Source organism: Tachypleus tridentatus, chromosome 10 (genome assembly GCF_004210375.1).
Source record: "Tachypleus tridentatus isolate NWPU-2018 chromosome 10, ASM421037v1, whole genome shotgun sequence".
In the NCBI taxonomy this organism is placed as follows: Eukaryota; Metazoa; Arthropoda; class Merostomata; order Xiphosura; family Limulidae; genus Tachypleus; species Tachypleus tridentatus.
Genome location: NC_134834.1, coordinates 90,153,464 through 90,172,480, shown reverse-complemented (window position 1 = coordinate 90,172,480; position 19,017 = coordinate 90,153,464).

The window sequence follows — 19,017 nt, the reverse complement described above, 5'->3', positions numbered from 1 at the left end:
TAACACCAGAAATTCACGCACTAATAATCAAACGCAGACAATTAAGACGAACACACTATATTACACGTGATCCATCTATCAAAACACAAATCAATAGAACAAATGCAAAAACTAAACAAGAAATTAAAACAACAAAAGAAACTAATTGACAAAACTTCTGTAAAAATTAGAAAAATCAAGAACAATCAAAAGAATTTTGGAAAAAATTCAAGAGTATTGCTTCAGACAAAACACAAATCACATGCTACAACATATCACACACAACAATAAAATCGCAAGGACGGACGTAGAGAAAGCCGACCTATTAGCTGACTACTACAAATCCTCCTTTAGCGACCTAAATTCAGTAGACTTTGACGCACAACACCAACATCATGTCAACAAGTTCATAAATACAAACCAAGCTTCATTCTCACCACGGTTCCCTGGCGAGACGCTAGAGGCATACTCAAATTCATTCAATAAAAAAGTAACCATAACTGAACTAAAAATTAATATCAAAAACTTGAAGAATACTTCCCCCGGACATGACCAAATTCCAAACATTATTCTGAAAAAAAGCTCTACTCTCCTATTACAACACCTCACAAACATCATGAACATTTCACTAGCAACTGGATATTACCCTGACACTTGGAAAAAATCCATTATAACCACGATCCCAAAGAAACAAACCAACAGAACTAATCCAGATAATTTCCGTCCTATCAGTCTGTTAAGCTGCCTTGGCAAACTGATGGAGAGAGCTATCTCCAACCGTCTTCTCCATTTTTGTGAATCAAATAACATCCTTCCAGAATCCCAAAATGCCTCCAGGAAAAACAGGCAAACAACAGATCACCTCACGCGACTAACCGAATCAATCTATAAAGCTTTCAACAACAACCAAGTAACCATTGGGGTATTCCTAGATGTCAAAATGCATTCGACAGCGTATGGCACAATGCCATCAAATACAAACTAAAACACCTGAAAATAAATCCCACTATAGTTAAATGGATTTCAAATTTCTTAACAGATAGAACAGCACAAGTAAAAGTCAATAAAACTATATCTAAATCATTTAATATAACCGCAGGAGTGCCCCAAGGATCAGTCCTCTCTCCACTTTTATATATTATTTTCGTCAGTGACATACCTTTCCCAAATCTAACATACACGCATAATTCACAATACGCAGACGACATCGCTATCTGGAGCACCTCCAGAAACCCAGTGATGGCCATGTCTCGCGTACAAGAATCACTGAACAACGTCTCAACATGGAGTAACAAGTGGAGAGTAGTGTTAAATCCAACCAAAACACAAGCAATCACCTTCTACAGGAAATTAAAAAAAAAAAATTATCACTCGGAAATACGACCATTAACATGAGCAAAAACATCACATTCCTTCGCATCACTTTCGACACAAAACTAACATGGAAAAAACATGTTAACTACATACACTCATCAATTAGAAAACGGATTTCACACCTAATGACTCTAACCAGTAGACAATTGAAATGTTCACCAAACACCATTATCCAAATAAACAAGGCTTACATCCGTCCACTAATAAAGTATGGATGTCAAGTAGCATACAATATGTCAAACAACACACTCCAGAAAATCCAAGTTCAACAGAACAGAATACTAAGATCTGCATTCAGTCTACCGTCATTCACGCCAGTAAATTATATACATCAAATCAGTAACTTACTAACACTAAGAGATAGACTAACCGAAATATCACACAAATATTATATAAAAGCAGAAAACAGAAACAAACTAATGGCATCACTATACAAATTAACTAGTGCACCAACAAAATACATTTCACCTTACAACATATTTCAAGAATCACAAATTACACAACAAAGTATCTAAAGAACTAAACTCATGTTAATAATATGTATTCTCTTTTTCAGATATCGGGCACAGGACAGGCAAAACTTTCGGCGCCTGTCTTATGAAAGTGGGTTTTCTTGGGGCACTCCCGTTTCCCCCCACAGCAAAAACTTAGGCATTGGATTTTTAGATCCCAGCCCAAGCAACTTTATTGCCAAACCCTGATTCGGGTCGTTTGAGTTCATGTTCAAAACTAAACCTAATAACCTTTCACGAAAGGGGACGAAGAGGAACCACAACGTTCCTAAACACCCCAGTTGGAGAGAGAATTCTTACGATTTCTCTCTCTCTAAACTAAACCCCTGCCACGTTAGTCTGCGTTTGCATTCAATTCGTATATTTGTCAATTGCTAAAATAATTTACTTTCTTATCAGTAGGATAAAGAACGCACGATTATTTTACGTTTGCTGAAATAATCTAACCATGTTATATATCTGACTAACCTACCATTAAATCTGGGCACAACACCGAATTTTCTAATGTTTCGTCATCAAATGAAGGCTTGTACAATATATATAGTTTCCTGTAAATGTCTGTTAGAGAATATGATTTGTAAAATCGATTTAATAGTTAATATAATATTATAACAGAAAATAAGACAATATCGGCTACTTTTAAAATGTTTCAATTTCAATGTTGCGTTTTTCAAAATATTAATACTCCTTTTTATATATGTGTTTAAAGTACATCAAAAAATTCAGTTAGATAACGTCTTGTCGACATCCAACTTACATGTATGAATATGGTATAAAAATTAGCAAAATTATGTGTTTAAAGAGCTGTTACCATGGTGACTGAAGCACAAATATACACTGTTAATAAAAAAAAAAGACTTACGTAAATTTACTTACCTCACACACGGTTCAAACTTTTATTTTGCTTTTTGTAATAATGTACACAAATCAATCATTCTCTATTTTAACTCTCATAACAACAGTGTGTGTATATGTATTGCTTTTGTTGGTTGGAATAGATAAAACACGTAGACTAAAGGAAAATACCTTCTACTCATATCAAACCATCATTCGTAATGTTCGTCTATGGTAAACCTTCTATTACCTTCCTTAAGTGAGAATCTAATCAAGCAGAGAGCTTACCCAAATAAGATAAATTAGATGCCGCTATCGTTCGCTAGTATGGATTTGTCTAATCCTAAATATCAAACAGGTGAAGAATATGGAAAGCAGCTATCATTCGTCTGTATTAAAATGACCAGTCCAAGAGATGAGTCACATGAAGAGCATGGAATATCGCGTTCGTCTGCCAGTATAGGCTTAGATAACCACAAAACTCAATCACTTCAAGAATCTCAAGTGAGACCAGTTGTCCAATTTTATTCCCTGTTGTTGTGTTCACTGAGAATTTCGGGTCTTGATCTTCTTTATCCATGCAATGGTTCATCAGTCCAACGAATATGTTGGAAAATATGTAAACTCAGAATGGTTTGGAACGTCGTAATATTTATTTATGTTTTGTGCTACTTAGGTTATAGCATTTCTCTTTACGTCATCAACATTAAAGGTAACAGTTTATGGCTTATTATATGGATTTTAAGAAACATGAGCTCTTTGTTAACGATGATTATTTTTCTATTTAATAAACGAAATATTGTAATATTATTGGAAGCCATAAACAAACATTTAATTTTCACAGACAAGAATTTATTAACAAAAGTAAAGAAATTCTGTTTGTATTCCATAATTACTGGATGGACTTATGTAATCATATTCTTTTTAACTTCATTACTGAGCTTATTAACGAATGATAAAGTGAATAATATTTTAGAAGAAAGCTATTTTGGCTTGACAGTTAATAGTTTTAGTGGGAAATGTTTTGCATACTTATTGCTACTTCTAGACTGGGGATTGTACAGTATTGTTTTTTGGGGAGTTCTCGTGTTTGGTCCAATTTTTTATATATCTCTTTCTATAGCAGTAGAAATGTGTTTTAAAACGTTTAACTCCAGAACTATGGAGCTGACGAACTCTCAAGACCCTACTGTTCTGGAACACATTACAGAACTGTCATACAGATATGACAAACTTCGAGAATTGATAGATCAAACGAATACTTGTCTGTCATTTGCTCCCCTGGTGTGGTATAGCGTTTTACTACTGATTACTTGCTTGGAAGTGACACATTTATTAACATACTCCTCAATATCGAAACTTTATTGGATATTTGACATATCTACATATGCTCATCTGTGGATTGTATTTCTCGGAACAACTGTTGCTGCAGGAAAGCTTATGAAGACGTCACAGTTGTCTGGAGTTCTTGTTCAACGTTTGGCGAGAAAAATTAATGTGACATCACCTTCTCTTGTCTTTTTTCAGTTCCAAATACTGGAGAAACAAGTATCTAATCCAGTTTCCCTTACAGCAGGAGGCTGTCTTGCTATATCAGAGAAAAGTATTTTACCTGTTGTCGGTGTAATTTGTACTTATACTGTGTTGTTGATTCAATTAACACCAGAAGCGTTAAACAAGATTACTGGTCAGTAGTGCTAAAAGTACATTAAGAAGAAATGTTCTTTTTCTTTTTCAAACTCGTCGTTTCAATACTATTATCACTTTATGAAACAAATAATTTAACACTTATTGGAAATTCAATTTTATAAATGAAATATACAGTTTTTAGTCTGACACCATTTGTTAAAACGTTTTACACAAATTGTGTCTGGATAACACAGACTCTCTCTTTAAAATTGTATTTATTTGTACGTGGGTTACTTTGTATGTGGTAATGACGATCACACGTGATATCAATTGTTTGCACTTCTGGATAGTGGCTGTTTGTCTTTACATGCATCAATATAAAATACTATAATTTAAACTCATTGATTTTGTACTTGAGACCTGTAATTTATGTTGTGATTATATTCTGTTTCAAATAAAGTTTTAAAAATAATATTTGGAATGATGAATTTTATTGGTATATTGGTTGTTTGATTAAAACTTAAAACAGAAATATTTACAATTAAATATTTGACTTCCTTTTGGTAAATCATAAAATAAATCAACATTTCATTATCATTTGTTATAAAAGTAAGTTAATTTTTTTTTACTTTCTTGAGTTATGTTGTTCAATAATAAGTTAATAAACTGAATATTAGACATATATCTGTAAGTATAAGCTTACTGTTTAATAATTTGAGATACACCGAGAACAAAGAGTACTGGTGTACTATCTCATTTGAATAATTACACGAATTTCATTTAATCGTATGAAATCTGTAACAATTATTTCTTAACGTTAAGTATTTTACAGTAAATACAGAGACGGTTAAATAAGTTTGTTTTTGGAATTTCGCACAAAGCTACTCGAGGGATATCTGTGCTAGCCGTCCCTAATTTAGCAGTGTAAGACTAGAGGGAAGGCAGCTAGTCATCACCACCCACCGCCAACTCTTGGGTTACTCTTTTACCAACGAATAGTGTGATTGACAGTTACATTATAACGCTCCCACGGCTGAAAGGGCAAGCATGTTTAGAGCGACGAGGATTCGAACCCGCGACCCTCGGATTACGAGTCGCACGCCTTACGCGCTAGGCCATGCCAGGCCTCCAAAGGCGAGCATGTTTTGGTGCGACAGGGATGCGAACCCACAACCCTCGGATTACGAGTCGAATGCCTTATCAACTAGGCTTTGCCGGGCCTAGGTTAAATAAGAACACCATTATCTTAAGTTTTCGTTGTTTTTTAAAGTTACGCATATCAATCACACAGATTACTTCTCACAAAATATTTATCCATAAGTGTGTGTTTCAGTATATTACAACGACGAACACCCGTGATACTGCTTAGTTTTTACAGAAGTGTGAACTTTGGATAATGAAAAGTATCCTTTAAAATACAAAACCTTTTAAGTTTGTGAGTCTTGTTTTCGAACACCAAATAAAGACAAATAATTTTTATTTTATTTCCACTTTCATAAGAAAATGAGATTTGGCTGCTAGTATTTTTATCAATAGATATATATATGAAAAAAATAAAAATGTTTGTTTGTTTGTTGAATTTCGCGCAAACCTACACAAGGGCCATCTCCGATAGCCGTTCCTAATTTAGCAGCGTAAGACTAGAGAGAGAGCAGCTAGTTATTACTACCCAACTACAATTCTTGGGCTAATATTTTACCAACGAATAGTAGGATTGAACGTCACATTATGTCGTCCCCATAGTTGAAAGGGCGAGCATGTTTGGTACGACTTGGATTCGAGGCCGTGACCCTCGGAATTCTGTTAGGAATGAGACCTACATTTGTTCACGTGATCAAATATATTGAAATCAGTTTATTGCTAGTTATATAATTAATGAGAAAAAATATGCTACTTCAGAAAAAGAGAAATTCTTTATTGTTATTAATTGAAGAAAAATATGTAAAATAATCTGTACATAAAAAAGCTAAGTAGCCCGTTTCCCATCTTCTAGGATATTTTCATGATACATAATTACCTTTCACCAAGTGCAATTAAATCTAAAGTTACTAAAATATGTTTATATTGTATCAATTTATTTCTTGTATTATTGTTATTATTTTAAACTCAGGAAGGCTTAGCAGTTGTAAAAGGTGTAACTCGAATGTGCAGGTAATGTATTAATGACATTTATTTACAAATCACAACCACTATTCACAACTCTTATGTAAAGGGCAGAATATATCACAAATATGAACACTAATGTGAAAAAGTAATTCCATCAATCTCGTTTTATTACCCCAAAATAAGTAACTTTCAGATGGCTTAAAATCATACTAATCAATCTTACAATACTGGCTCAACAGATGACTATACGTGTTGCTAAAAGTTGCCTTTTGTATAGTCCATCAGCTCATAATACACTATATAATATATAATATTAAAAATAGATACCTTCAATGTTGTATTAAATTGTACGTCTACTTGGAAGTTACTAAGTACAGGGGACTATTTTACACATGTAAGCAGAAAGATCTGAGTCAACCTCCTACTCTTTCATAGAGAGAACAAACTAAAAACAAAATTCGGAAACTCCAACATAGAAAAATATCTTAATCTTTAGAACAAATATTACAATCTCTTGGCTAACTAGATGAAAATAATTGCAGTTAATCCAGAGAACCTTTATTATTCTATTCTTAACAACATATATTTTCAAGTAATCTATTCATTCAAACTTGAGAGACCATCAAACCTTTTACCGTCCCATTTGTGATCTCCTGTTAAATATTTTTACAAATATAGTTTTCTTTCGTTTATATTATGTGGTAGTCAAGTGTTTCTGTCAAAAAAAATCAATATTTTCTGTCATGAGCTTCAGAAAAGCTCAAATATTAACAACATTTAGAATAGTTAATAAATATTAAATATAATTAGCTATTTCTATATTATTTGTTCTCTTACTTCCATGTAAAAACTTAATAAATATAAATACTAACATTGATCTACTCCTTAAAACTGACAGATTAGAATTTCAAGTCAGTCAGTTCTCTTTGTTAAGCGATCGTTCTTCCCTAAACATCCTCGTCAATAACGAAGCGCTACAATACTATGTTAAAAATAATAAAGGATGTTCCAACTTCACCCGACAGACTATATAAAGGTCACAGACAGATCTTTACATTTCTTTTATCACTATTTAGATACAATATAACAAGGCATACAAAATGTTTGAAACTTATATGATCTTGGATAAAATATAGGTATGTATGTTAGTGAAGGACTTTTGAAAACAGTTATAAGAATAAGGAAAAATAATGAAACTTTCGACAAAGGTATTATTTGAAATGCATAAATGTTGTTAATATGTGGTTTGGTAACCACCAATGACGTGCCCTTGATCAGAGCACAGTACGTTACAGGTATTAGGGTCTGAAAATCTTTAACTCTTGCATTGACTGACACAATGTAGGCCTCCGCACCTGACAAACCAATGTGTGGTTTTGAAGGCTTCATGGGTGTGGCACATCGCTGGCTGTTAAGACGTTACGACTGCTAGATAGGATTTATCGATTTCGAAGGGTATTTTGTGATCCACAGGGTAACACCGTTGGTCAGTAGACTCTTAGCTTATTATGAATCCTGTAATGACAACTTCATTAGAGTGGATTCCATACCTGTTTTGTAAGATTTCATCATTTCTATCTTGATAGGTTTAATTCGTCTTCAGATAATACCAAGTGTGATTCCTTTGATGATGATTGATGTTCTTTACTGTGGGGCTCCTGGAACGTTGTTTGAAATTTTGCTTCAGTTAAAGGCATATGACGGCGAGGATTTGAGAAGTACTGGGTGGTGTTATGGCTAATTGGATTTGACGACTGTCTCCCCATTGGTAGACTCTAGTTTCGGGGAATTGGATTTCATGGAAACATGTTTAATGTCCAAGGCGTTTAACGGTTGATGGAAGTTGGCGGGTAGTCCTTCGATTATAATTATGGTGGAATTAACTGGGTTGTTTGCTTTGGTGAATTTGGTACGTGAATTGGTTATTTTACTCTGTGGTTGATGTTTTACCTGAGAGATAAACTTAATTAGATACCTTACCTTTGTTCACTACCTTCGTTAGTGGTTGAATAAGGGTATTTCGTACAGTTGTGGAGAAAGTTAGCTGGATGTAGATATAGATTTGACTGCGTTGTCAAATTCGTAGCAGTATCCGGAGAGCTTCCGTAGACCGCTTTCGATACGGTCCGGCGTAAAATGGCAAGTCGTTGCGGCGAAGTGAGGATAGGTCCTGATGGACGTGTCATTGGCGAATACTGTTTTTCTTCTTTATGACGAATGTGTGTGTTGGAATGTTTAGCTCTGTTAAAAATTGTTCTTGATAGGTCGATATAAAATCTTAAATATGAGATAAAGAAAGTCTTACCTATCTTTTACCTCTTATCTGTGAATGAATACAATACAATATCAGTAAATACCAAGTTCAAAATATTGATCAATACCAGTCAAATGAGTCCATTCTAAATAGAAGTCTCTGACGTTGGTTCTGCCATACATAAAGTCTCTTTGAGTTTCAGAATCATTCAGGAGAGACATTGAGTCCGTACATTCATGTGACATTAGAAGTCTGCTAACTGAATGAAAAATGTATGTCATTGCAATTGACAAAGCACAAATAACTCACTATACAGACTTGTTCTTAACAACAACGACACAAAAAAAACAAATATAGGGTTTTAAAGAATAATTATAAATATTTTGAAAGCTATAATTGAAATTCTAGTTTAATTTGCTGACCTTCTTGTACTGTTTTAAAACTGGTTTATAAAGTGTTTTTAAATTCATTAAAATTCGCATACTTCTCTAACATGTCGTATAACGTGTAATTAGTAAAACAGATAAATACTTTTCATTTTTATCAACTTGGCAACTAATAAGTCATTATTGTGCATTTATTATCAAAATAACCAAACTCTGTTATATATAACAGCGAGAGTCCTATATCCACAGTCACCTCCAAGACAAAGAGTACAATTTATATCCCACGTTTTAGCTTGTACCCTGGTTTCCTTTCAATTAGTGTACAGTTTTTATTTTTGTTTCGGGTTCTTTTTGGTTATAACAAACTTATATAATTATTCAGGTCATGATTTGCTGTTTTTAACGCAGTCCTACCTTTTGATTTTGTTTTAATTTACTTATCAGTTTTAATATTCTCTTAAAGTACACACTTGTCTCTATGTTGTCTTTAATAACTAAGTTTGTGATCAAAATGATTTATAGACATATATTTCATTAGTCGACATTACACTGTAAAACATGCCAAATAAAATATACTAACAAACATTTGTGCTGAAAGTATTGCCTACTTGGTAAACATTTTAAGCAAACTCTCTCATATAAACGTACTAAAATCTAATCAATATTCATACAGAAACTAACGTATTACTAGCAACAGGTATTTTATAAAGTATATTGTTATCACGAAGAGTATTTTTTGCAATTTTAATATTTTGTAAGACTCCGTTAAATGCTTTATTTTAATTTTAACTTTTATATATTTTAATTTTTTTTCTGTTATTCTAATTAATCGAAATATAAAATATTTTGTTGTTTATAAATAAATTGAGGAAATGTTGATTGTTTCTCAAACCTTTATTTATGACAACCTTATAACATTTTAAATCTGTCTCTGTCCAGAGTAACAGTTTCTGAGAGTTTGGATATATAACTTTTAACAAAATTTGAAATATTCATGTGCTTACAAATGTTTAACGTAATCACTCCAGTAACATGTTTCAAGTGTAAATAATAAATGTAATACATTGTGAAATAATAATTTGCTCTCACAACAGATACAAATACCTACAATATGCAATTAACCAATATGACACATCAATTTTGAAACACTTAAGTTCTAATTATGATTATGTTGCTAAGTTCTACATGTTTAACATACAAATACCACTGACTTTACTTTCCTCTATACTCTGTGTAGATTAAATACACTTGTGTTAGGTATAACCTTAAAATTACAACACATGACATATAGAATAATTTGTTGTATTTTACAGAATTTTTTGCTACATTTTATAAAACGTTTATCAGCTCATAACATATACATTACTGACCTTTGTTTGTACAGTTTTAAGGCCTGCATATAGTCTCAAAATATAAACCATGGGTGGTTTCAGACAGCTTATTCATGAAGAGAGATACAGAAATCGAATATCCTGCAGCAAAATAAAAAGAATGAAAGATGAAATCCCACAACTCACTTATCTTCTAATTCCATATTTGTTGCTTATTTATGATACATTTTGATAATCTTTAAGTACATTCATTATGTGAAATATTCTATTCTAATAGAAAAGTTCAAAACAAAATGTTTCTATAATAAAAATAATAAACTGGGATAACATATGGGTTGATATGGTTTTACAACAGTTAGTTTTTGTCTGATATACTATAGTACCAGAATTTACAGAGAAAGCAGTAAAACTATTACATGAAACACATAATATATTGATATACATTTTAATTTTTATTTGATAAAAAATTAAGGGCCAAAGTGCACAAATTTAAAAATAACTGTCTGCCTCCATAAAAATTTAATAACTAGCAATGTTTTCCAAATGTCTTTATGCATTACATATATATAAACATACATACATATAAACACACACATACATATATACATACACATCCATTCATTCTTATAAATAATTAAAATTTAACAATAGATAGCTAGTTAGACATGGTATTTGACACAGAGAAAAGCAACTGAGTATTTATTTGCTATACTACACAATAAAAGCTAGTGACCTACTTTTCAGGTTTATATGGCTATTGCTTTTGAAATTCTTTATTATATATCCTTTCTATTCAAGTAGGGTGATACTGTCTGGTTTCAAGATTAAAATATGTCAAAAAAGTAGTGAGTGGCAATTATACATTGTGAGTCTTCAAGATTTGGTCGTCAAATGAAAAAAAATTAAACTACTGGTGTTGACTGGGCATGAAAATTAGTTGATAAATGTTAGCTTTATTTGTTTAATAAATATACAGACATATACATATATACTGCTAAGCTAGAGATTACACATACAGGACCAGCATGAAAGTAGGTTAGTTGTAATAATTGAAAACTCTTGGCATGGCTTTTAACACAGAGTACAGACTTCATACATCACAGTTTTAAGTGCAGTGTTAGTATAAGTTTATAAAACTTATGAACTACACCATCAAATAATGGTTGGTTCGTTGATTTGGTATTTTATGGCACAAAGCAGCTGGCCTATCTGATGAAAAGTTAAAGTAAATTTAGTAAAATTCATAAAAGGAAATTAAGGTAAAACAAAACAAAGTTTAAAAAACACATAAATATCATAAAACCAATGTTTACATCTAGTCTACAAAATCAAGAGAAAACCTACAGTAATTCAAGTTGTAAAGGACGTTCTATAGCGTGACTGTAGGCCCGGCATGGCCAAGCGTGTTAAGGCGTGCGACTCGTAATCTGAGGGTCGCGGGTTCGCATCCCGGTCGCGCCAAACATGCTCGCCCTTTCAGTCGTGGGGCGTTATAATGTTACGGTCAATCCCACTATTCGTTGGTAAAAGAGTAGCCCAAGAGTTGACGGTGGGTGTTGATGACTAGCTGCCTTCCCTCTAGTCTTACAGTGCTAAATTAAAGACGGCTAGCACACATAGCCCTGGAGTAGCTTTGTGCGAAATTCCAAAACCAAACAAAAACAAACAAGCGTGACTGTAATAATCATAACTCACCAGGAAGACTAATAGGTAAGTGCAAAAACCATTGTCAGTCACTTGAAGTTGGCCTTTCCAGTCCAGATTCAGAGTTATTTGACGTTATGGCTATTTTCAAACAGTAAAGTAGTAAAAGTTTTAAAAACTTGTAGTAAAATTTTAATAAGAACTCGCAAGGATGACTAGTGGGTAGTTCAAACAGCAGCGTTAGTCACCTGAAGTTGTCCTTTCCAGTCCTAGTTTCGAGTTATTTCATGTTATGGCCATTTTGTAATTTCAAATCGAACTAGATGGACTGCAATTCTTAAAGTGTAATCACATTAAAAAGGTCTAATATATAAATTAAAAACTGAACTGGAATTAAAAAGATTAATGGCCTTTAAAAAATTAAAAACATTTCCAAGGTGGACAGTGTCATCATCACCAATAACACTGTCCAACATTATGGACAAACCTTAGGAGATAACATGTTTAAAATGGTTTTGTCGTTGAGAGTCGTCACAACAGCAAGAAAGTAGAATGTGGCTCAACGTGACCTAAGTGTAACACAGAGTAAATATTGGTGCATCAGTTCCAGATAAAAGAAAATGATGAGTTAAAAAGCCGTGACGAATGTATAGTCTAGGTAGAACAACTTCCTCTTTCTGATCTTTACAGAAGCAAGATGGCCAAAGTTCAATATAGGGTTTTATTTAGAAAAGCTTTTTTTCACGTTGCTCACTCCAAGTCGACTGCTAGCTGGCACAGAGCCGAGCCTTGAATACAGGACCATAGTCCATGTATGGAACAGTCACAGCAGTGACAATGCCAAAGCAGATAGATTTAGCTGCGATGTTGGCAAGCTCATTCCTGCGAATAGCAACGTGGCCTGGTATCCAGAACTGGATAGAAGTAGATGTTAAAGAGAAATGGGCCAGTCAGTTTTGAATATCGGCGAGAAAATGGTATGAACTGACATTAAACGATTCCAGAGCCAGTAGAGAACTAAGCGAGTCAGTCTAAATAGCGCAGTTTGAGTACTGCTTAGATTCTATGTGATCCAGGGCAAGAGAAATGAAATACAGTTCAGCAGTAAACACAGAAGCTGTAGAGGGGATTCTGTGCACAACCACCGAATCTCAACAAGCCATGAGAGAGTCCACAGTGTCACCTGATCTTGAACAATCCATATAAATAGGAATTGAAGGAAGATTCGAAAGATGTTCAGCAAATAATACATAGTATTTCCAATCGAGAGTATCTGCTTTTCTCAGATGACTTAAAGTTAGGTCACATTTGGAAACTGTAAGAAGCCATGGTGGGATGGGCCTACCAGTGGATACAGCAATGTTATCCAAGGACAGACCGAATTCATCTAACTACACCTGAATAGGAAAACCAAAAGGACCAATGGCAGATCATCTATTCTGAAAAGTATGGCCTACTGAGGAATGAAAACACAGCCCCAGGTGGAATGCTTTGGTAAGGAACGAAGATTTGAAGCATATAGTAAAGACAGTTGCAAACAGGAGAGGTGCAAATAAGGTTCATGAGACTCTATGTATAAGCTCTGATCTGGTAAATTGCAGAAAGCCCCAGTGCAGAGTCGAGGTCCTCGATGATTAATGGAGTCCAGCATCTTTTAAGGCCAAGGTCCTGGCAGAGCCATAGACTAGTGACTCATACTCGAGTTTTAATTGAATAACAGCATTATATACCTTTAGCACAGAACATCGATCCACTCACCAAGTGGTGGAAGAGAGTACATGGAGGATGTTCAGTGCTCTTGTACATTTGACTCGTAGCTGCTTGATGTGTGGTAAAAAGGTCAGCTTATGGTCAAAGTTAAACCCTAAGAACTTGTTCTCAGGGACCACAGGCAGCACAACTTCACCGATACGGAGTTCAGGATCAGGGTGAATACTCCATTGGTGACAAAAGTTCGTGCAAATGGTTTTAGAGAGAGAGAGAGAAGTTAAAACCGTTTGCTGTGGTCTACTTCAATAAATGATTTAAGGCAGTCTGTAGCTGCTGCTCAATATACCTTATGTTTGACAACTGACATGAGATGTAAAAGTCGTCAACATAGATCCCATTTGCAATAGTGAGAAAGAGTTGTTCAGTGATGGCATTAATCTTTATACTCAAAAGTGTGACACTCAAAGCACAGTTCTGAGGGACTCCAACTTCCTGTAGAAAATAACTGGGAAGTGTCGAACCCACACAAACTTGGAATCTCTTGTCCATTAAAATTTTTAATAAAAATGGGTAAATAGCCACGTAACCCACATATATACGAAGGTCTCACAAATTGCCATATCTCCATGTTATGTCATAAGCCTTCTCAATGTCAATGATTATTGATACAAGATGTTGTCGTTTGAGAAAGGCTTCTCTGATTGACGTTTCAAGTCAAATCAGTTGATCCAGAGTGGAGAGCTATCATCGGAACTCACACTGGGTGGGCAAAAGGGGGTTCATTCGAAGAACCAAACATGACGAGCATTAACTATCCTCTCTAATATCTTACATAGACAGCTTATCAAAGCAATTGGATGGCTGTTTGAAGGAATCTTGGGATTCTTCCCAGGCTTAGAGAAAGGTACGAAAATAGCCTGGAGCCATGCATCAGGAAAAACATTCTCCTGTCAGATCCCGTTAAAAAACAATCAGAAGAATAGGAAGAGAAGCAGGAGATAGATGACACAGCATTTCATAGTGTACATCATCAGGTCCAACCGATGTACTGCTAGACTGATGAAGGGCCAGAGTGAGTTTCACCAGTATAATGGAATGAGTATTGTCACAGAGATAATCAGCTCAAAAGGAAATAGGTGATCGCTCTGCCCAAGTCATCTTACCCACCGAGCATGGGTACAGGCCTGCTGGAATGCGATGCGGTTTGAGGGTGTGGGATATCTACAGAAAGTATCTCCGGCCTGTTTTTGAGCCTTCTATGCCATGTGGCAGACAGGATTCTACCACGGATGAGGATATCGTGGTGGTATGTCGAGGTTTTAGGAATACATTGGGTATTTGTCTGTATAATACAGTCAGTTACTGTTGCCACACAGTTATCTATTGATGGCTTACAGATGATGACAGGATCATGTTCAGCAAGAGCAGTGAAAGAGGGCCAGTTTGGGTAATCCAGCTTCCACCGTGGCACGTGAGTCAAATGGCATCGACCACAGCCAGTTTCTTTCAAACTTATGGGAAAATAATCACTGCCTCGTGGATTATTGTCAACACTCCATGTAAAATGGGAGAAAAGTGAAGGGGAGCAAACTGACAGATCAATAGCAGTAAAGGACTGACTAGGTGCATGAAAATAAGTAAAAGAACCAGTATTAAAAAGAGAAAGGTTGTGATCAGAGAGCATAAAATTTACAGAGTGACCCCTCTTATCAATATCAGCACTTCCCCAGGATGAAAAAGGGAGACGGCAAGCAACTGTTCAATGAGAACATCAACATCTGATTGATCATGTCTCTCCAAGCAACAGGTAGAGAGAATAAACAGTAATGGTATGACTCAAGGAAACACATATGGCTATGGCCTCTAAGGGTGTGTCGAGTGGCATAGACAGAGTGGTACATGCTGATCAACCAACAGTGCCAACCCACTTTACACTCTTCCATCACACAGCCTGTCATTTCTGTACAAAGAAAATTGCCGAATGATGACTATCAGCAGGTTTCAGAAATGTTTCCTGTAAGGAAAGACATACAGGATGGTAGGAAGCAATTAGTGTTTTGATGTCATCCAAATTAGAACATAAACCTCAACAGTTCCATAGTATCAAGGTGGCCATTTTTACTTACATGTAGGTAAATTGGGTGAAGAACACTTCTGTTTATGACCCTGTTTTTTCTTTACTGTCTTCATTCGAGGGAGATCTATCGATCTACATGAACCCTGCCCTGGGTCGAATTAGCAAGTCTTTGCTGTTGGAAGAGGATTCCAGTGACTGAGGACGACGAATGATTGTTTTGCATCTTGGGGTGGGAGAAGAAGATGTATCCGAGGAAATGCCTGTAACTGAAACCAAAGAAAATGGATCTTAGGATTTGTTGGAATGTATATAAGGGACAGAGATAAGTGTTAAAGTTGATTCATCAACGTTTTTAACCACGGAGGTCAAAAGACTTTTCATTTATTTTGAGAACAATTCTTTTGGAGGCACAGAAAGATCCGTCTGCACTCTCACAATAGTAGTGGAAAAAAGTGCAGCAACATACGTCCAAGATGAAGTGGTGGACAGCAACTTTTGAACCACAGGATAAGTAATGTTATGAATGGTTTTAAATGCTGCACCTCTTTTTTCAACCATTTAGGGCAAGAACGAAAGTAGGATGGTTGAAATTCATTGCAATTGTCGCAGTGAGGGTCCGTTTCACACTCATAGGCATCATGGTCCTTGCTACCACAACAAGCACATGTCAGGGAACCACGACATGACGTTTTATAGTGGCTGAACCGCTGACACTGAAAACAAAGAGGGTTTGGAATGTATAGTCGTACCCTGCAATTGAGATAAGCTGCCTTTGTGATGGTAGGTGGACGTGGTGCTGTAAATGTCAGAATTAGGATATTGGTCCGTATCGTAATTTCATCTTTGTGAGTGGAGATACAACTCACTGCAGTAACTCCTTGAGTGGAGAAACCAGCAAGAATCTCTGACAGGGGATGTTACTCAAATCCCTCTCAACAATAACTCCTTGTGATGAATTTCAAGCAGCATGAGGTGTAACCACAGTAGGTATATCCCCAATCACCTTTGAATGCAAGAGGAGTTCACTGTGTTGAGATGTGGATGTTTCCACTAATATATCACCAGATTGAAGCTTCTTTCCTAACTTTGGAGAGACGGCAAGTCCCTCTAATCTCTTCTGAATGAAAAATGGAGACATCTCCCCTGAGGGTTTGTTTGAAAAAGACTGTAGTATAAGAAAATGAGGTACAACAGGTGTTACAGATGTTGAAGATTGCTGTTCAGAATCATCAAGACATGGTCGTTTACCTATGGACTGTTTTTCACCATTTTTTTAAAGTTTTTATATGGAGGATCCATTATAAAAAAAATATTTCGGTGCCCACTGTCCCCACCCACCATGGAGTCCTAGAAGGGGATGCACTACAGTGTCAAACAAGGTCACTGCAGCAATGCCACGGTTTCATGAGCTCTATACCCAAACACCAGCATCAGATACAATGTCCACAACACCTGTTGAGAACATCCAACAATGGAACTTGGTTGACCCTAACCCAAGTGAACTAGCCGACTGACCCAAGGGGGTTACCCAAAGGCTTCCCGTCTACAGGAATTCAATGCCAAAGTGGTGTGTTAGGTTTGGACCACGAGAATACTCTCCTTCCTTTCACGGGTTGTCATGCATGGCAAATACGTGGATGAATATTTAGATCTTAGAGGAGGTAAACTGAAAGAACAGAACCTTCCCTGAAAGGTCCCCTCACCATGTGCAGGAATCAACACTGAGGGGTTTTAAGTTGAAATTCATGAATAGCTGAACTATCAAAAGATATTCATAAAATTAAAGACTTAACATGGTATGCAATTTTTCCTACCATTCTCTTGTCCTAATTATAATTCAATGTGTAAAAGCAAAGATAAGTTAATAAATGAAACAAATTTGGACAAGCGTAAGATGATTTAACTTTTTTCCAATCTTCACAAATGGCTTTTTTTCTAACTTATTCATTTCAAACTTTATTATCTTTGTGTTTATTACATTTGTTGTTTTTTTATTAAACTTTAGGTAAAATATGCTGCCATTCTGTGCCAAATGAAATTTAAGATATTAAAGTTATAAAGAATTAAACTCTTGACACTTAATAAAAAATAGTTATATTTACAAATACAATGATAAAATGTAACACCTTAATATTAAGCTCAATCCAGAAAAATGTCTCATTCTCTCTTATTTATCATCCATTTAATTTGTGTTATTACCTCTGTTTGACCATCTGAATTATCCTAGACTTTACTGCCAAGTGTCCAAAAGTAAAACAAAACAAAAACAGTATATCAAAATAGAATGTAAAATAAGTTATTCCTTAATGTTTAAAAAGTAATAAACTGATAAAATTATAATGAAGAAGTAACCCCTTATTATTTAGATAAAAAATACAGTGACAAGATTATCATAAGTTTATCTTAGAAACACTAATTAGAAATAATTTAATTAGAAACACTGCTTTAGCTCTTATTCATTTCAAACTTCATTTGTTTTGCATTTTATTTAGATCTTATCAGTATATAAAGGAAAAACTTAGAAGAAAAAAGAAAGAAAGAAACTGTTAATATTTAAAATAAAGATATATAAGAATATTATATATAGCAAATTCTATACTGTATACAGTGATTTTAGAACCTTTTGAATCAACCAATAAAATTTCTATTTTGTGGAACAAGCAAAATTATAGTAGAGATTATAGCCAATTAAAGAATGCATTAGGCCTGTATATCACAACTGTTTTTTTCAATTTAACTTCTAGTGGAAAAGAGATGTTTAACACATATATACAAATTAAATATCTATCACTACAATTTACGTCAAATAATAAAGAACTTAATAGCAAAAAACAATCACTGCAATTGTTCTAACTCTTTAGAAAGCTGTAATTTCTTTAAATATAAATATGTATTTTAATTTTGTTCATACAGTCTCTGTTCGTAAGCTCAGTTTGATTCTAGATGAAATCGACCACAATGATATGAAGAAATGATATAACAAATTACTGTTAAAAATGAAAAGATGTTTTATGTAAAAAAATGTACAGTGTTCAGATGTAGCTCTGAAAAAAAATGTCTAAAATTACTGTATTTGTTTTTGGGTTTTTTTCTAAAACGTTTTCTGTTAATGATTTAATATAGAGATCAATTCCACCATACCAAAGTTAACAAGAAACAACAAAAAATTTTAAAGAACACA